The sequence below is a fragment of the Lithobates pipiens genome, unplaced genomic scaffold, assembly GCF_037356315.1.
Source record: "Lithobates pipiens isolate NorthernLeopardFrog02 unplaced genomic scaffold, aLitPip1_a1.2 Scaffold_16, whole genome shotgun sequence".
Lineage (NCBI taxonomy): Eukaryota > Metazoa > Chordata > Amphibia > Anura > Ranidae > Lithobates > Lithobates pipiens.
The window spans coordinates 236,002,144-236,021,456 of NW_027507748.1; positions in this window are offsets into that span (position 1 = coordinate 236,002,144).

The following is a 19,313-nucleotide window of genomic DNA, read 5'->3' on the forward strand; positions in this document are numbered from 1 at the left end:
GTGTATATTCTGAATACCCCATTAGTCACTTTGAATGATTTTATGCATATAGGATATAGATATAATTTAAATTAATTTTAATCGCATAGGTGCGTCTTTTAGATTTTGTATGCGATTATTTATTTACTGTTATTTGATTTAATTAATTTTGTGTGGAGCGCAACACCATTCTTTTTTCACTAGTATCACTTGAGGGGAGGGTCTGCACCTCTGTCGGTGGTTTGCTGCAACCATATTAGCTTTCTTTTTGCTTTACCATTGTAGCGCGAGGATAACCAACAATTACAGATTAGGAACAATTTAGAGTACATACCTGCAAAGAATCACACAAACAGCATGAGATATGACCACTAACTTTATGGCTGGAAGTAGTTTAATTTCCAGTCACATGGTGTGTGGCCTTATATAGACTCTGTTTGTGTACCTTCTCTGCCATCTACTGGTTATTAATGGAATAGAAGGGAGATATTTAGAAAAAAAAAAAAAAATGAATATGTACTTTGCTTTGGGGTGTCTGTTTTGTGACCATATAAACCAATACAATTATTAAAAAACACTGGTATATCCTACGCTCAGACGTACATTTGAAGGACATCTTACCCCAATGCCCAAAATGTGTGTATAAGAGGGCACCTACATTGAGGGATAAGATTGTTAGGAATGTCCCTGATCCACCATACAATGGTGTGACTTTCTTTACGGGAAAAGGCTTCTTTCCGTGCAAACGGTGTTTTGCGTGCACAAAAACAAAACGCCCACCTGAGAAAAGATTCAAATTCAGTTCTACAAGTACTGGGAACTCCTATGACATCAAAGAATTTATATGCTGTAACACGGAAGGAGCTGTGTATGTTCTACAATGCAGCTGTGGCCTACAATATGTAGGCCGCACCAAAAGACCCCTGAGAGTACGTATAAAGGAACATGTCAAAAACATAATCAATGGATTTGACAAACATAGTGTGTCAAGGCATTTCCTAACACACCATAATAAAGATCCCACTCACCTCACATTTTGGGGTATTGAGCCCTACAGGAAGCATTGGAGAGGAGGTCACAAAGTGAGAACACTTAGTCAACTCGAATCAAAGTGGATCTTTACGTTAGATACTTTTACACCTCAAGGGCTCAATATAGAGTTTGATCTTAACTGTTTTATCAGCGACTTTTAGATAGTTTTAATTATGTACTGTAATTTTATATACTTGAAGTGCTACTATTTATATCTTTGATTTATTATGCTTAGGATGATATACTGGAAGGGAGATATGGGAACTCTGGACTTCCTTTCCGGTATCCACCCCCTAAATCGCATGCATATGTGCCGTATCTGATACCTTGAATATCGCTAAATAAACCGTTTGGGTCACCCTATCCTTACACTAGAATTTGTTATGAGTTTGGAGGAATCACCTAATCTTTAGTCGGATGTAGGGCTTTAGGTACAGCTCTACTTTGTTTTAGATACAACTTGCTTTTATCCATAAATTAAAGAATCTACTAATATTTTAATAATACCTCTTGTCTTAAGCCATTATTTTATGAAAATTTTATGATCCCTTCGTTTTAATTTCCTAATCAAAAACATTATTTCTTAATCTTTTATTAATACTACTAGCGCTACTTAGAGCCATATGGCCGGAGTAAAGGATCCCCTGTTGCTATGTCCCTGAATAGGCTTAACCACAGGGTGTCCTAATTGAAATAAACCCAGTCCACAAAAGTGGACATGGGTGTATCTTCGTTTCCTCCATCTAAAACGATGAGACAATGGCGGCGAGCATAGCACCCACTCACTAGATGAGTGTAGATGAGGAAACTACCATAAAATGGCCGCCGTTAATCGAATAGTTGCTATTACTCCCTAAGAGCCTATAAGAAAATGGCTGTGAAGCGATCGCTATTAGAGACTATTAGAAAATGGCCGCGTAGCAAGATTTTCGATCACTGATAGGAATAGATACTACGGGCTACAGGAAAATGGCCGCGAATTAGAGATACTATTTAAACGTTCATTCACCTCCTATGCTTTAGTCCCTGATGAAGTCACGTGATCAATGACGATACGCGTAGGATTTGCCTAGGAGGATAACGGAAGCGACGTCCGGGGTACGAACGAGGAGGCCGTTCGTTGCTTTAGCTGTAACGTTTTAATTGTGCTACTTAAATGTGAGTACCCAGGACTTTGTCCTTTTTATAATAAAGAATTTGTGTGACATTACTTCACTATCGGAGCCCCTCTTCTTCTTTTTTCCGGGTTTGATCTGTGATCCATGGCTGAGTACCTGGAGGGAACCATCTGGGGTGCCTGTATCAACTGAGGATATACACCTTAAACCTATATCAACTGAGGATATACACCCTAATTATTGGAGCATATTGCTGTCTAACTGACAGCAGTGAGGTAAGGTACCCACTGCACTCAGTGTGTGAGCACCCACTTTGAGGAATTGTAAGATCACCGGTGGAACTACCCCGTGTTTGTTCACAGAATCAACCCTTTACACAGCACAGTGTGGATTCACTTATTTTGCATGATCTGATATGGATTGCTAGTCTTTTGACAATTAGAGACACTTTAAGAAATTCCTTTAGACTGTGGCCTATATCTAGTTCCATATTTATAACTTTTTGGTATATTTTTATATATACACTTGTCTGTTTATTTATTTGCTGGATTTTACTTTTACACCAATTTTTTACATACGTCTGCACTTGGATGCACTTTTATGGATTAAGACACATTTTGGATTTCACATTGGTATTATTAGTACCTGCGTTTTTGCTTTTTATTGCTTCACTTGCACTTTATTACGATTACATAAACTATTTGAATTTCTTTATTTGTAGTATGAATGACACTAGGAATATGTGTATATTCTGAATACCCCATTAGTCACTTTGAATGATTTTATGCATATAGGATATAGATATAATTTAAATTAATTTTAATCGCATAGGTGCGTCTTTTAGATTTTGTATGCGATTATTTATTTACTGTTATTTGATTTAATTAATTTTGTGTGGAGCGCAACACCATTCTTTTTTCACTGTTCCTAATCTGTATTAACCTGTGATAGAAAGATTCCTAAACATGCAGCAGATGCAGAAAAAGTCTCAGCAGATTTTATGCTATAGTTTTGCTGTAATTAGAAGTTTAGAACAGCATGTGTGAGAAACAAGTGAAAAGGGCATAAAAACATGAAAATACTGCATTAGTCAGAACAAATGTCTATTATAAACACTAAACCGTTTGAAATAGGTATATTTAAACCTGATTTATGGAAAATTGCATAGATTATAAAGCACATGGTTTCTGCTATGAAAATGGAGAAAAAAAAACTATTGTATGTAAAGCTTATGCATTGCGTCATACAGACATTCAATGTGCACCATCTAGTGGTTAAAAAAGAGTACTACCGAGATAATATCTGTATTAAAGCAATACATTGCCAGTATGATTATTGCACACTTAAAGTGTACCAGAGAGAAAAAGATAATTATCTATAACACTGAATAACAGGGATATATGTTATTAAAATATAGTAATGTGCATTGTTGTAACTACGTTTTAAAATACTGTAGTTAAAATCTGTATTATATATGGTTAATGGTTATAAACATGTGACTATAAAAATGTAAAAGATGTATTGTTATGTAAAAATTAAACTACTTCCAGCCATAAAGTCAGTGGTCATATCTCATGCTGTTGATTCTTTGCAGTCCACGCCAAGCTGATCACCTTATATCATCGCGTCTACAATCATCGGCTCTCTTAATTCACATTTTGAGGCCGGTAACATTTTGGGGGCTCGTGTGCCGGGATTCGTTGTGTTACCAGTGAGAGGGAAGCACAAGACAAGCGTGAGCCTGCTACAGAGCTACAAGGAGAGTCGTGAGTGTTGTTTGCCTCGTAAATGCAAGTCTTCAGATTGCAACAGAGATGGCGTCTCCTCGTTGTGCGCTGATGTGGGATATCCGGAAACAAATTCATCTGCTTAATGAAGAACAGCTGCATAGCCTCGCTATTACGCTGGAAGATGAAAGAGACGTGGACGTTCCATCAGTGACTGGTACCAACCAAATGGAACTTGTTGAATTTATTGTAGACTACTTGAGAAGTGATCAGCTGGAAAAGTTGGAAGATCAAGGCATGTTTTACCTACTCATCATCCAAGACAAGATCAATGAATTAAAACTTAACAAGGAAAGTACACCAACTGTGAACATTGCAAACGCTGCAAAAAAAATAAGTAGTGGAACTGCAAGGACTGAACAGGTATCGGAGGTGGTGAGATTAACTGATGTTGTTGCTTTATTGCCACATAGAGAATTCAAAATGCATGGTGGTGTAATTTCAGATCATGGTTCGGACATGAGCTACAGTAGCGTGTGCAGACAAATTGACCAGGGTCTAACAGAAAAATTCCCTGAATCTGAAATTATACGCAGTGTTGAGAATAATCAAACCTGGTAATTTTAAAGATATGTTGACTGACAAAGATGGTCTTACTGTTGCTGAATTGAAAAGGTTTTTGAAGTCACATATGAGAGAACAAAGTGGTAAGGAGTTATTTCAGGACCTTAGCAATGCTACCCAGCAAGAAAGAGAAACAGCACAATAATTTGTTTACAGGCTAGTGGGGTTAAAACAAAAAGTTCTGTCTACATTACAACATGATAGGCGAGAGCTTAACTATGACAAAAAACTGGTGCAAGGCATATTCCTTCATACACTGTATCAGGGACTAAATGAGAGAAATTCTAATGTTAGATGAGATATCAAGCCTTGCGTGTCTGATTTGACAGTAACGGATGACTTTATCATAGAGCAGGTCACCAGATCAGTTGATGAGGAAATAGAAAGGCAGAGACGCTTAAACAGTGCACCTAAACATAAATCTCTTACTGTTCATTCATCACAGACACCAGGGAATAGTGAAAAAGACACCTTGCAAAAGAGAGCTGAGGGAGATGCTAGAGCAAATCACACTGCATTAATGGAACTAACAACACAGGTCTCTGCTCTCACAAAGAACCTGGAAAAGATGATGAAGCAAACTCCTATTGTTGGAAATCAAATGACTAAGCCACTAACCAATGTTCAAGTTCCAGATACAACTCACTGCAAGCCCAGGTGTGATGATTGCATTAAACGAGAGAGTCAGAACTGCTACCATTGTTTCTACTATGGTTGGACAGGACACAGAGCGGTTGATTGCTTGAAGAAAAGAAGGCAGTCGGGAAACGACAGACGGTCACTGGGAAAGGGATAACCAGTGACCACCTCAAATGATCTGTCCCATGCTAAGGTAAACAGGGTATTCACCCACCGGTCAACTAGAGCACTCCCAAAAGAGAATGGATTCTCCAAACAACACGTAGCACAATTAATTGGAGGAAAATGCCCACTGTCATGTCGGATGAATGGTGTTCCGGTTGACATGTTGATGGACACAGGAGCTCAGGTCAGCATTGTCGGGAAGGCATGGTTAGAAAAGTTTCTACCCAGCGTCTCCATTAGGCATATATAAGATTTACTTTGTGATGACAACTTATCCATTACAGCTGCAAATGGTTCTATCATTCCATTCATCGGATGGATTGAAGTCTGCCTGGAATTCGAAAGTAGTGGACATGGAAACTCAGCCATTTATGTGCCAATGCTGGTGAGTGACTGCTGTAATGACAATCCAAATCTTGGGTTTAATGTTATCAAAGAATTGATCAGAGAAAACCGTGACCGACCAAACAGCACCCAAAACCTGACTATCTTGCTGAGTGAAGCTATGAAAGTAAGACAGAGTGTAGCGAATAACATTGTCAATGCTGTCAGTCAAGCAACTGGCCCAGGAGAAATATTCGATAGTCGTATGGTCAAAGTGGGGAAGAAGGGACTCCAGATTAAAGGAGGCGAGCTCTGTGAAGTCAAATGCAGAATTAGAGCGTGGCCGAAAGGAGGAATCATGCCATTTGAACCACTTCCCGAATATCCAGTTGAGGAAGGACTTGAACTATTTCCTTCAGTGGTAGATGTGCCAAATGGGTTCTCTAAACTGGTGAAGATACCTATATTGAAACGTGCTCAACATGACATCTACCTTCCACCCAGAACAGTATTGGGTACCATTTCTCCAGCAGCTGAGATTCTACCATTGTCTCCAAACAGACGTTGGAAAGGGAATTTACCAGAAGAAAAGGGTGTTTCATGTAAAGCCGTTGAATCAAGTGGACACTGGAAATCAGCTACCCACTAACAAATCTGTTAAGTGGCACCCACCTGTCAATTTGGGAGATCTCTCAGAAGAAGAACAGGAGATAGCGAGACAAATGTTATATGATGAATCAGATGTCTTTGCTCGAGATGAGGGAGACATAGGATGCATCCCTATCCTGAAACTGAGGATAAATCTGAAAGATGAAACTCCTGTCCGGAAACGCTACAATTCGATACTGAAACCCCTATACAAAGAAGTGAAAGAATATATCCAAAACCTTCTTGACCGAGGTTGGGTAACAAAATAATCTTCCGCATACTCATCACCAGTTGTTTGTGTTCGAAAGAAGGACGGTAGCCAACGACTATGTGTTGACTTTAGGGAGTTAAACCGAAAGACTATCCCAGATAGACATCCACTACCCAGAATACAAGATCTGCTGGATAGCTTAGGAGGATTTACGTGGTTCTCAATCCTGGACCAGGGTAGTGCGTATCATCAAGGCTTTGTGCATGAAGACTCCAGACATCTGACGGCTTTCAGCACCCCCTGGGGACTCCTGGAGTGGAACCGTATTCCATTTGGATTAACGACTGCCCCAGCAGCTTTTCAGAGATGCATGGAGAATGTATTAGAGGGCATCAGAGACAAATGTTGTTCTCCATACTTGGATGACGTACTTTGCTACTCCAAAACTTTTCAGGAGCATGTCAATGATATTAGGCAAGTGCTTAGTCGAATGCGTGAGCATGGTATCAAACTTAAACTGAAGAAGTGTGAACTCTTTAAACGACAGATTCGATACCTTGGACATATGGTGTCAGACGAAGGCATAAAAATTGACCCAAAAGATCTTGAAGCGGTATTACATTTGAAAAGGAAAGAACCAAAAACCGTGGGAGGAGTCAGATCTTTGTTAGGATTCCTGAGCTACTACAGGTCCTTCATTCAAGATTTCTCTCGACTTGCTAAACCACTGTATGAACTTTTGCAGAACACTAAGAAAGAATCTGCTACATCCATCCCCAAAAACAATTGGAGGGAATCTATGAAGAAAAACGGGAACAAGGCACAAGTGCCATCTAAAACACAGAGTCAATGGACACCCAAACATCAAGCTGTAGTATCCACACTGGTTGACATGCTAACCGATCCACCAATACTAGCATACCCTGATTTTGACTTACCTTTCCTCTTACACACTGATGCTTCCAATGACGGCCTAGGTACTGAACTGTACCAACGACAAGGAGAAAAACGTTGTGTAATTGGGTTTGGCTCCAGAACATTGACTCCAGCAGAGCGCAATTACCATCTTCACTCTGGTAAACTTGAGTTTTTAGCTCTCAAGTGGGCAGTCTGTGACAAATTCAGAGATTACTTGTACTACGCTCCAACATTCACCGTTTACACAGACAACAACTCATTGACATATGTATTGAGTACTGCCAGACTGAATGCTGTGGGTCATCGCTGGGTTGGCGAGTTGGCCGATTTCCACTTCGATATCAAGTACAGGCCAGGTAAACAGAATGCAGATGCAGATACACTGTCACGATTTCCGGTGGAACTCATGAAGAATCTGAGTGAGTACACAGAGCTTGTACCATCTGAGGTTGTGTCAGCTATGTGGCAAGGGAGCAAAGCTGTTGAAGAAGAGGCACTATGGGTGGCTTCCCTGACTCCACACTCAGAAAGTGATGTGGCCAAAGAATTGCTGAAAGGACAGACAATCTGCCCAATGACTCAGGAGAATATTAGAGCATTACAACAAGACGATACCAACATTAGAGAAGTGGTCTGGCTTAAGGAGAACAACTGGATTCCAAACCACAAAGAAAAGGAGAGTATAACCAGCAAAACAAGATGTTTTATACATGAATTGAATAAACTCAGAGTCGATGAAGGAATCCTCTACCAACACTCTGGAACCCGATAACAGCTAGTTCTACCAGAAAAGTTAAAACCATTGGTCTTAAGAAATCTTCATGATGACATGGTACTGACAAGGTAACCCACCTAGCACGTGAACGATTTTACTGGCCATTTATGCAAAGAGACATTGATGAATATGTGCTGAAGAAATGCAGCTGCATCAAACAAAAGCGTCCAAATATCACCGAAAGAGCACCTATGGGTTTGATTACTACCAGTTCACCTTTGGAGTTAGTATCCATTGATTATCTTCACTTGGAGAAAAGCAAAGGAGGATATGAGTATACACTTGTAATCGTTGACCATTTCACACGCTTTGCACAATCGTATCCAACTAAGAACAAATCTGGAAAAACGGCGGCAGAAAAGATCTTTCAAGATTTCATACCACGTTTTGGCTATCCAAAGAAACTCCACCATGACCAAGGAAGAGAATTTGAAAACAACTTATTTTAGACATTACAACGATTGGCAGGGATTTCTCATTCAAGAACTACTCCATACCATCCACAGGGTAACCCAGTGGAGAGACTGAACCGTACTTTGTTACAGATGCTTCGCACCTTAGAGGAAGAGAAAAAGTCAGATTGGAAAGAATATCTTCCACATATGGTTCATGCATACAATTGCACCAGGCATGAAGCCACAGGATACTCGCCATTCTTTCTATTGTATGGAAGATCTCCTAGTTTGCCAATTGACCTAATGCTCAACCTAAATTTGGAAAAGGAATCAGAAAGTCAACCAACATTTACTCAGAAATGGGCATCTAGATTGCAAGAAGCTTACAAAATCGCATCCGAACAAAAAATCATCTGCTAAAGGGAAGAAATACTATGACAAAAAGATAAAAGGAGCACCTCTTCAACCGGGTGATCGGGTCTTAGTACGAAATCTCTCTGAAAGAGGAGGACCTGGTAAACTTCATTCATATTGGGAAGAATCAGTACACAAAGGGGTAGAAAGAATCAAAGATGGGCCTCTGTACAAAATTCAGCCTGAAAGTGGTAAAAAGACTATTCGAGTACTGCACAGAAATCTTTTACTACCAGTAAATGACCTACCAATTGAAGGACACATTCCAAGAGTACAGATGAATCAAAGACAATCAAGTAACAGAAAGGATACCAGAATGGATCTGGACCAGGAGGAGGAATGTTCAGATGAAGAAAGGTGGTATTATCCTTATATACCAGAGACTACAGAAAGTCATGATCGTGTTGTGTCTCAACCAAACTCTCAAAACGTACAGAAAATCCCATTAAGAGTTTCTGCTGAAGAGTTCTATCCTACAACTACCACACCCAATCTTGAACAAGAACAAAACGATGGAACAGTAGTTGGTGACCAAATCTGGGCTACAGACATGGTGGGACTAGACACTGCAGAATTACCCTAATTAAGTCAAGACTTACCTGTGAACCAAGATATGCAAATGGAGAATGATGTTGATGGAGAAGACCCAACTCCTGTCAGAAGATCTACCAGACAAGCTAAGCCTAAAGAGATCTTTACATATGACACACTAGGTCAGCCAAGATACATACCAAGTCAGATTCACACCATACAAACTCCTACAATGCTAGCTACTCCCATGTAGTGATGGCCGAACAGTTCGCCCGGCAGTCATTCCGCGGCGAATTTCGGCTGTTCGCGATTCGCCCGATCGGCGGACTATTGCCGCCGTTCGCCCGGCGGACTTCCATGTTTTCTGTGTAAAATAACTTTGACCTATGATGACACATCCATCATGGGGTACAGGACAGCCAATTGAGACATTACAGCACATGGACACTTGGACATTCCCCCTAACCTATAAATACACCCGATCTGGCAGCCATTTTACATTCTTTCTTCTGTCACTATAGGGAGAGGTTGCTGTGTGGAGCAGGGAGAGATTCCAGTGACCCAAATCGCTAGCTATTTGGTACACAAAAGTTCTTTTCAGGACTGGTATAGGTGTTAGGTGTATATAGGTTTGCTGTGCTACTGATTGTTGCAGCAGCCTGAGTGTCTTTTGTCAGTTTAGAGAAAGGGACAGGACGGTGTGTGCTGCAGGGAGAGTCAGTTTAGTCATCATCATTAGCTGTTACTATCAGGTCCACAAAAGTGCTATTCCAGTTATTGTTCCAGTAGCCTCTGTTTTGTCAGTTTATATAGGGACAGGCAGGAAGCAGTGTGTCAGGCAGTGAGGGTCAGTTTAACCACTTACCGACCAGCGCACGACAATGTACGTCGACAGAATGGCACGGGCAGGCATATTGGCGTACAGGTACGTCCAATTTTCAATTCCGCCCTGCCATCGGGAGCGCGCCGGCGGCGGCGCGCTCCCGCGCTGGTCGGGACCCCCGTGAGTCCGGTCACGGGACCTGCGGACTCAATCGCCGCGGGCATCCCCGCGATCGTCTCACGGAGCGGCCGAATGGAGGAAATGCTGTGTAAACAACATTTCTCCATTCTGCCTAGCAACTAGTGACGCTGATCTCTGCTCCATGTGATTGGAGCAGAGATCAGTGTTCACTAAATGAAAGCCCAACCCCCCCACAGTTAGTAACACACCCCTAGGAACACTTAACCCCTACACTGCCACCCACTGGTTAACCCTTTCACTGCCAGTGTCATTTACACAGGAATCACTGCATTTATATAGTAGTGATTACTGTATAAATGACAATGGTCCCAAAAATGTGTCAAAAATGTCCGATGGGTCCCCCACAATGTTGCAGTCACAATAAAAATCGCTGATCGCCGCCATTACTAGTAAAAAAAAAAATAATAAAAAATTATTAATAAAAATGCTATAAAACTATCCCTATTTTGTAAACGCTATAACTTTTGCGCAAACCAATCAATAATCGCTTATTGCGATTTTTTTAACCAAAAATATGTAGAAGAATACGTATCGGCCTAAACTGAGGGAAAAAAATGTTTTTTTATATATTTTTGGGGGATATTTATTATAAACAAAAAGTAAAAAATAATGCGTTTTTTTCAAAATTGTCGCTCTATTTTTGGTTATAGCGCAAAAAATAAAAACCGCAGGGGTGATCAATTACCACCAAAAGAAAGCTCTATTTGTGGGAAAAAAAGGACGTCAATTTTGTTTGGGAGCCACGTCGCACGACCGCGCAATTGTCAGTTAAAGCGACACAGTGCCGAATCGCAAAAAGGGGTCTGGTCTTTGACCAGCAAATTGGTCCGGTCTGCAAGTGGTTAATCAGTAGCTGTTACTATTAGTTCCACAAAGGTTCTTTTCAGGACTGGTATGGTAATAGGCTTGTACACGTATAATATTCTTTCTTCCAAATATAGAAAGAATATTATATTTGACTGCTGCCCTTCTGCTGCAGTCTGCTAATCATTCACAACCCACTTGTTCCACAAACCTCCTTATAAGGACTGTTAACTTGGTCTGTCTAGGGTGCTACAGTACATAGGGTTGAGTGAGGTACAGTCTGCCATTCTATAAGTAAAATAAAAAATATAGTGTAGCGCTTCAATAATAAGTGTAATCAACACAAATTCTATAAAGATAATAGTAGCAAAACAGAGATCACACAGAACCAAATGCCTAGAAATCAAAGTCCAACATAAAACAGTCATTCAACTGTGTTGATGGCGTAGAAGTGACCAAACCGTCACCTAGAAGGACAATGATGTACTGGACGAATGAGTTCATGCGGGTAAACTTGATTGTAAGCATCAAACTGAAAAGTGAATAAATACTTCTTACCGGAACGGTTGGACTCACACAGTCATATGACGGTTGAGTCTAGAAGGCTTGGGGTCACACTCTGGGACCAAAGACTGTAAGGAGAGAGGTCAGTTGGGCTGGTGCAGAAACTCCTGACGGTTGTAGGCTCGAAGGTGGATCCTTTCAGATGAAACCTCAAAGGTCAAGCCCAGACGCAGCTCACTGTACCAACAATCCTGCCACCCCCGAATGGAGAGGGAGGTACTCGTAAAATTTTACACCAAAGCAACGGAGAGGGGAAAAAAGAAAAAAAGGCTCCACATGGTGCGGGTCAAACAATATAAAAAAGTTGATTTATTAAAGTCAAAAAGATAATAAATTGACTTAGTGATCACATAAAAAGCAAAATGAACTAAAAGCAATGTGGGGTACCAACAGCTCGCCCGACGCGTTTCGACATATGTGTCTTCAACTGGGGCATGTTGGAACCCACCACATTGCTAACAAATATATAGAGAATGAGGAAGAGGTCACGCCTAACAAGAGGCGGGGCATCCAATCTCAAACAGTCTCTTAAAGCTACAGTGTACAATTTGATCAAACCAAAGTCTACCAACTTAAACACTATAAACAGATACAAATAACATCCAAAAATGTCATTCATGCAGACTATTAGATAAGTATTAATGGCAATAAAATCTAAAATAAAAATTGCATAAAAAGTAAGTCACCATACTCACTCGTGAGTAGCACTAAATAAACTGCATTGTTCACAGCCTAATCATATATATGAATACAGCATGATTCAATTCAATTGTAAAACATATGCAGAGAACACATCAAGTACCAATACATAAAAATCAGACCTGCGTTGTTAGTTATACATTAAATATATTAAACCTTTGCAAAAAGCTGCCAGTTTGCATTTAGATTGTTCACAGCCTAATCAGATTTGTGAATTACAATCCCAATGTACACACAAAGCACCTATAGAAAAAACATCCAATTCTAACACATACTGTCAGACCTGCACTATCGATTGTACAGCGACTACACTATACTGTCCCAAGGGCGGACTGGTTTGTCTATATTAAAACAAAAATAGAGCTGTAACGTTCTCAGTGATAGTGTCTAATAAGGATCTATCATAATGTGATTTGGATGTCTCTTACTTGTTGTGCCAACAATTCATAACCTGGAAATGTGCATGAGTGCTCATGATGTTACTGCATACATGATGATCAGTTTCATACAGTTCAGATCGAGTGAACTGAAGTGTCATGACATGCAGTGACACAGAGATGGCTAAACCAGTCACTCAATGTGTGTGTCATGTGACTGAATATGGGAGTGGTTAGAAAAGACTCAAGTCTAAGAGTAAAGCCGTATATATCCAAATGTCATCAGGCAAAACCATAAGGAGGAGGTGTCCTACAAAACATAGCGCCAGCCCACTCATCGTTATGCGTTCCACTCTGCGGGCCACAACGAACATCGTAAGCGCTCATAGGTACACAGGGACGAGACAGGGCGTGCATACAAGAGCATCAACGACTGGATGCTCATGTGAAAAAACAAAAAACAGGAAGGGGGCGTGTAAGCGTCACGCTGTGTATGTGTTCACAGCAGTGTAAGAAAGGGGGAGGCATTTAGATCTGGCGCCAATTTTGCACATGGTAAACGTCACACGCCGATGGGCGTGGACGATAGCAAAAGGGCCAATCCAAAAGTCTATCGTTCTGCGCATGCACAGTGACTAATGACGTAATTACGTCATGTCATGCGCAGTGATAAACCGAAGGTGGATATCACAAGGCAATTGCGGGGAATATAAAAGACGTGTCAATGTCACGTCACGTCCAATATTAGAACCCGGCGTAACCATGGCAACCACAGACGCGTCATCGCATCTGAGGATGCCACAAGTACAAAAAATGCAAATAAAGAAACAAAAGGAAAAAACGGAATGTCGCTACATCATCTGAATGTGCATCTTACCCTGGACATTTTTACCAAAACTAGCCAAAGGTTGTGTGAAATGAAAGAGATATGGAGTAATCATGTGGGTCAGATGTAATGCTTGCAAATTGCACACATATTAACCTAAAAAATATATATATATTCTGAGGTATCTGAGACTAAAAAAGGCAATGAGATATGATAGATAAGACATATTTTCAACTCATGCCCGAAGTGAGGCTAAACTTAAAAATGAGAATGTAAGGGGCAATCCGTCCCAGAATCCCCATGATCTAAAGAAGTGCATAATAAATGCACATATCCGGAATGTGAAAGGGATGTGAAAGGAAACCCGTCGCACCTAATCTGGAAAAAACATAATAAATGTATATATCCAGAATGTGAGAGGAAATCTGTCCCAGACTACGCATCATCTGGAAAAATGCATAATAGATGCATGTATCCAGATTCTAATGGTAATCTGGGAGAGGAATATGTGAAGGAAAAAATATGAGGAGAACGCATGATCCATGCGGTGCATAGGGCGATGTGTCACAAAGAACACAAATTAAGTGATGAAATGAAAAGTGAAAAGTGAAGTGTCCGGTAGATGGACAGTATGTACGTTGGTGTGTAAAACCAAGAAAGAAAGGTGAACAGAATAGATAAAAATAAAATACTAGTGATCCGTAATGAGATAAATTAGGCCTGATTAATAAAGCTATTAATGTCCCAATCTGTGTTCATGCCAAAAGGGGTGTAGCACCTCAACTCATAAATCCAAAATGTCTCGAGGCGCGAGACCCCCCTCAAGCATGAATCTCCTCTCCAGTTTGGGACGAATTTATCAATAATTTGAAAACAAGTGCCCGTAGGGTCTCTATTATGTTTTTCAAGGTAGTGTCTCGGAACGGGGTGTTTATCACACCCTTTTTTGATTTTACTAAGATGTTCGTTGACTCGAATGGAGAAGTTACGAATAGTACGGCCAACATATTGTTGGTTGCAAGGACAGGTAATCAAGTAAACAATATACCTCGTGACACAAGTGGTAAAGTGTTTCATAGGGTATCTGCGTGCAGTAGATGAAGAAGTAAAGGAGTCACTTTTCCCCTTACCCAACTTATTATGTAGACAAACGTTGCATTTTCTGCAGGGAAAATAACCCTTACTCTGGGGGAAGAATTGTATCGATTTAGGGATGTCTATTACATTAGGAGCGATATCATTTTGTATGGATCGAGCTCCTCTGTAAATAGTTCCAGCTTTATCTGGAATCGTCCCGCCCAAAACTTTGTCGCTTTGTAGTACCTTCCAATGCCTATTAATAATTCTCTTTATGTCATTGTGTTGGGTGGAGAAAGTTGTAAAGAACGACCATTTATATTTGTCACTGGTTACTGTTTTAACTTTTTTTTGTATAAGAGAGGCCCTGTCGATATGCAAAGCTGCTTGGATCTCAACATCAAGAGTATGTGGGTCATATCCTTTGTCCTGAAACCTCCTACGTATGGTGTAAGATTGAGAAATGTAGTCACTAACATTCGTGCAGTTACGCCTGAGCCTGAGAAACTGACTGCGTGGGATGGAATTAAGCCATTGGCGATGATGGCAGCTGTCAACGGGAATGTACCCATTCCGATCCGTTGGTTTGAAGAAAGTCTTCAGGACCAGGCGTCTCTGCACTACTGTAACCTCCAAATCAAGAAAATGAATGTTAGTTGCACTAGCCTCAAAAGTCAGCTGAATGCCGCGGTCATTGGCATTAAGGGTTGCCATGAAGGAGTCAAGAGAGGGCCGACTGCCCCTCCATAGGAGGAGGATGTCGTCTATATACCTGGCCCATAGCACCAATTCTGGCCTGTTAAGGGCATAGACGACATCCTCCTCCCATTGGGCCATAAACAAGTTGGCCAAGCTGGGTGCATATTTGGCCCCCATGGCAACCCCTCTATTTTGGGTGTAAAAAGTGCCCTGAAACCAGAAATAATTATGGGACATAGCGAACTCTAATAGCTGCATAAGAAAATTCCTGTGTATCACCGGAAGTGTAGAGTCCCTAGAAAGAAATAGTTCAGCAGCTCTCAGGCCTAAATCCTGTGGGATACAAGTGTATAATGCAGAAACGTCTGCTGTAACAAGGATAAGATCATCGTGGTACTCAATATTCTCAAGTAATCGAATTGTATCCCCTGTGTCCTGTAAGTAGGAAGGTATATTCCTTACTAAGGGCTGCAAATAGGAATCTATATATTTCCCTATTCGGGAAGTGATAGAATTTATACCACTCACAATAGGGCGACCCGGTGGGTTTACAGAATCCTTATGTATCTTGGGGAGTTGGTATATTGTCGGAATGCGTGGAGCCAATGGGATCATGAATTCTCTTTCTTTCTTATTTAGAATATTCAGAGAAAAACCTTCGTCTACGATCTGTATGAGGGTTTTTTTGTATTTGAGTGTGGGGTCCCCTGGTAGGGGGCTATAAGTGGTAACATCACTCAATAATCTATTCATTTCCCCTATGTATTGAGATTTGTCTAGAACCACTATACCCCCCCCTTTGTCTGCAGGGCGAATGATAAGATTTTTCCTTTCACATAGAGATTTGAGACCCTGTGCTATAGATGGGTCTTGATGTGTCCTTTTTATGGGTAACTTATCTAAATCGTTTAAAACGAGATTTTTAAAAACATTAATGGATGGAGGTAAGATGCCTGGATTGAACAAAGATGGATTGCTCAAACCGGAATGTCTAACTGATGTAGAGTGAGAAACTGTATTGGTTACACTAGGAAGTGACAAAAAATGTCTCTGAATATGTAACTTACGGATAAACTTATGCACATCAATGAATGTGTTAAATTTATTAAGTTTTCTAGGTGGGACAAATTTGAGACCCTTATCTAGAATAGATTTTTCACTTGCTGATAATGTTGCTGTGCTTAAATTAAAAATGCCCGCACCTACTGTGTCCTTTTTCTTTTTGTGCTGGATGCGCCTCCCCCCTCTGGTGCCTCGTTTGGTTTTTGGATTCCTCCACGTATGGGGGTATCCCTGTGAAAATCCTGATGATAAGGGGGCCCTGATGAATGGTTACGGTTATATGGGGGTCTAAACGGAGGTTCATCATTATAAGTCATATACGGGGGAGGGTCGCGTTGAGAAAAATGGTCATCATCCCTGAGGGGTAGATACCGATTATAAGTACGAATTGGAGTACTGTGGGGATAATCCTCCCTACTGTGATTATAATTGTCGTCCCTCCGAGTTCTACTATGTTCACGGGGAGTATGTTGATAGCCACCATTGTTATTTCCATGGTGTCTATCTATACCGTAACCCGGATTATTTCTCCCTTTGCCCTTATGCCGAGGTTTGGAGCCTTTCCCTTGGGGGTTAGGGTATTGGACTTGGGCAGGAGATCTATATACATGGTTATTTGTTCTAGGCGGTCCACTAGGCCTAGGGGGAGGTGGAAGAGGTTCATATATTAACCTTCTTTCCGTCTCCATGGCTTCAGATTGTATAATGTCAGATGGTGGATCGTTGTCTGGTTCTGAACCAATTTTTTTCTGCCAATTAAAGACAGCATTGGATTTATAATCATTAACATCACGATTATATTTTTTTTGTTTTTTAACACGTTGATCTTTTTCCTCTTTCTCCAGATGATTTCTTAGATTGGAGGATAACGTGTTATACTCTGGTGTACCCAATGCTGGTGTGAGTTTTTCTTTGATGTCTTTAATTTCTTTGTCAATGAGAGGTAATCTGGCCTGCTTCTTGTCTATCAAGAAGTTTAATAGTTTAATACCCATCTCATTGAAAAAGATGAACCAAGCATCAAACTCCACCTCTCCTTGTTGGGGATGTATGTCCCAACGTAAGCCCCGAGGGACCATTTTCTCTTTAATATATTGTCTCAAGAAGGCAATGTCCCATTGAAGGTGGACTTCAGAGACCATTACGTTCTTGAGTCTGATAAAGAGACCACTAACTTCAGTGTTAGTGGAATTAGGTGTAAACACACCATCGGTATTGAAGGATCTAGAGGTCCTATATTCAAAGATATCCATTTGTGAAAGAAAAACAATATAACTCAGAGCTTGTATAAAAAACAAAAAATGGATAAACCAAAAGAAAGCTGCAGTGGATAATGAGTCACAAAGAAAAATATAAAAAGGGAAAACACTGCGCTATAATTTGTGAAAAAATGGCCACAACGGGGTAAGGGGAAACGGGCCACAAGTTGGGTAAGGGGAAAAGTGACTCCTTTACTTCTTCATCTACTGCACGCAGATACCCTATGAAACACTTTACCACTTGTGTCACGAGGTATATTGTTTACTTGATTACCTGTCCTTGCAACCAACAATATGTTGGCCGTACTATTCGTAACTTCTCCATTCGAGTCAACGAACATCTTAGTAAAATCAAAAAAGGGTGTGATAAACACCCCGTTCCGAGACACTACCTTGAAAAACATAATAGAGACCCTACGGGCACTTGTTTTCAAATTATTGATAAATTCGTCCCAAACTGGAGAGGAGATTCATGCTTGAGGGGGGTCTCGCGCCTCGAGACATTTTGGATTTATGAGTTGAGGTGCTACACCCCTTTTGGCATGAACACAGATTGGGACATTAATAGCTTTATTAATCAGGCCTAATTTATCTCATTACGGATCACTAGTATTTTATTTTTATCTATTCTGTTCACCTTTCTTTCTTGGTTTTACACACCAACGTACATACTGTCCATCTACCGGACACTTCACTTTTCACTTTTCATTTCATCACTTAATTTGTGTTCTTTGTGACACATCGCCCTATGCACCGCATGGATCATGCGTTCTCCTCATATTTTTTCCTTCACATATTCCTCTCCCAGATTACCATTAGAATCTGGATACATGCATCTATTATGCATTTTTCCAGATGATGCGTAGTCTGGGACAGATTTCCTCTCACATTCTGGATATATACATTTATTATGTTTTTTCCAGATTAGGTGCGACGGGTTTCCTTTCACATCCCTTTCACATTCCGGATATGTGCATTTATTATGCACTTCTTTAGATCATGGGGATTCTGGGACGGATTGCCCCTTACATTCTCATTTTTAAGTTTAGCCTCACTTCGGGCATGAGTTGAAAATATGTCTTATCTATCATATCTCATTGCCTTTTTTAGTCTCAGATACCTCAGAATATATATATATTTTTTAGGTTAATATGTGTGCAATTTGCAAGCATTACATCTGACCCACATGATTACTCCATATCTCTTTCATTTCACACAACCTTTGGCTAGTTTTGGTAAAAATGTCCAGGGTAAGATGCACATTCAGATGATGTAGCGACATTCCGTTTTTTCCTTTTGTTTCTTTATTTGCATTTTTTGTACTTGTGGCATCCTCAGATGCGATGACGCGTCTGTGGTTGCCATGGTTACGCCGGGTTCTAATATTGGACGTGACGTGACATTGACACGTCTTTTATATTC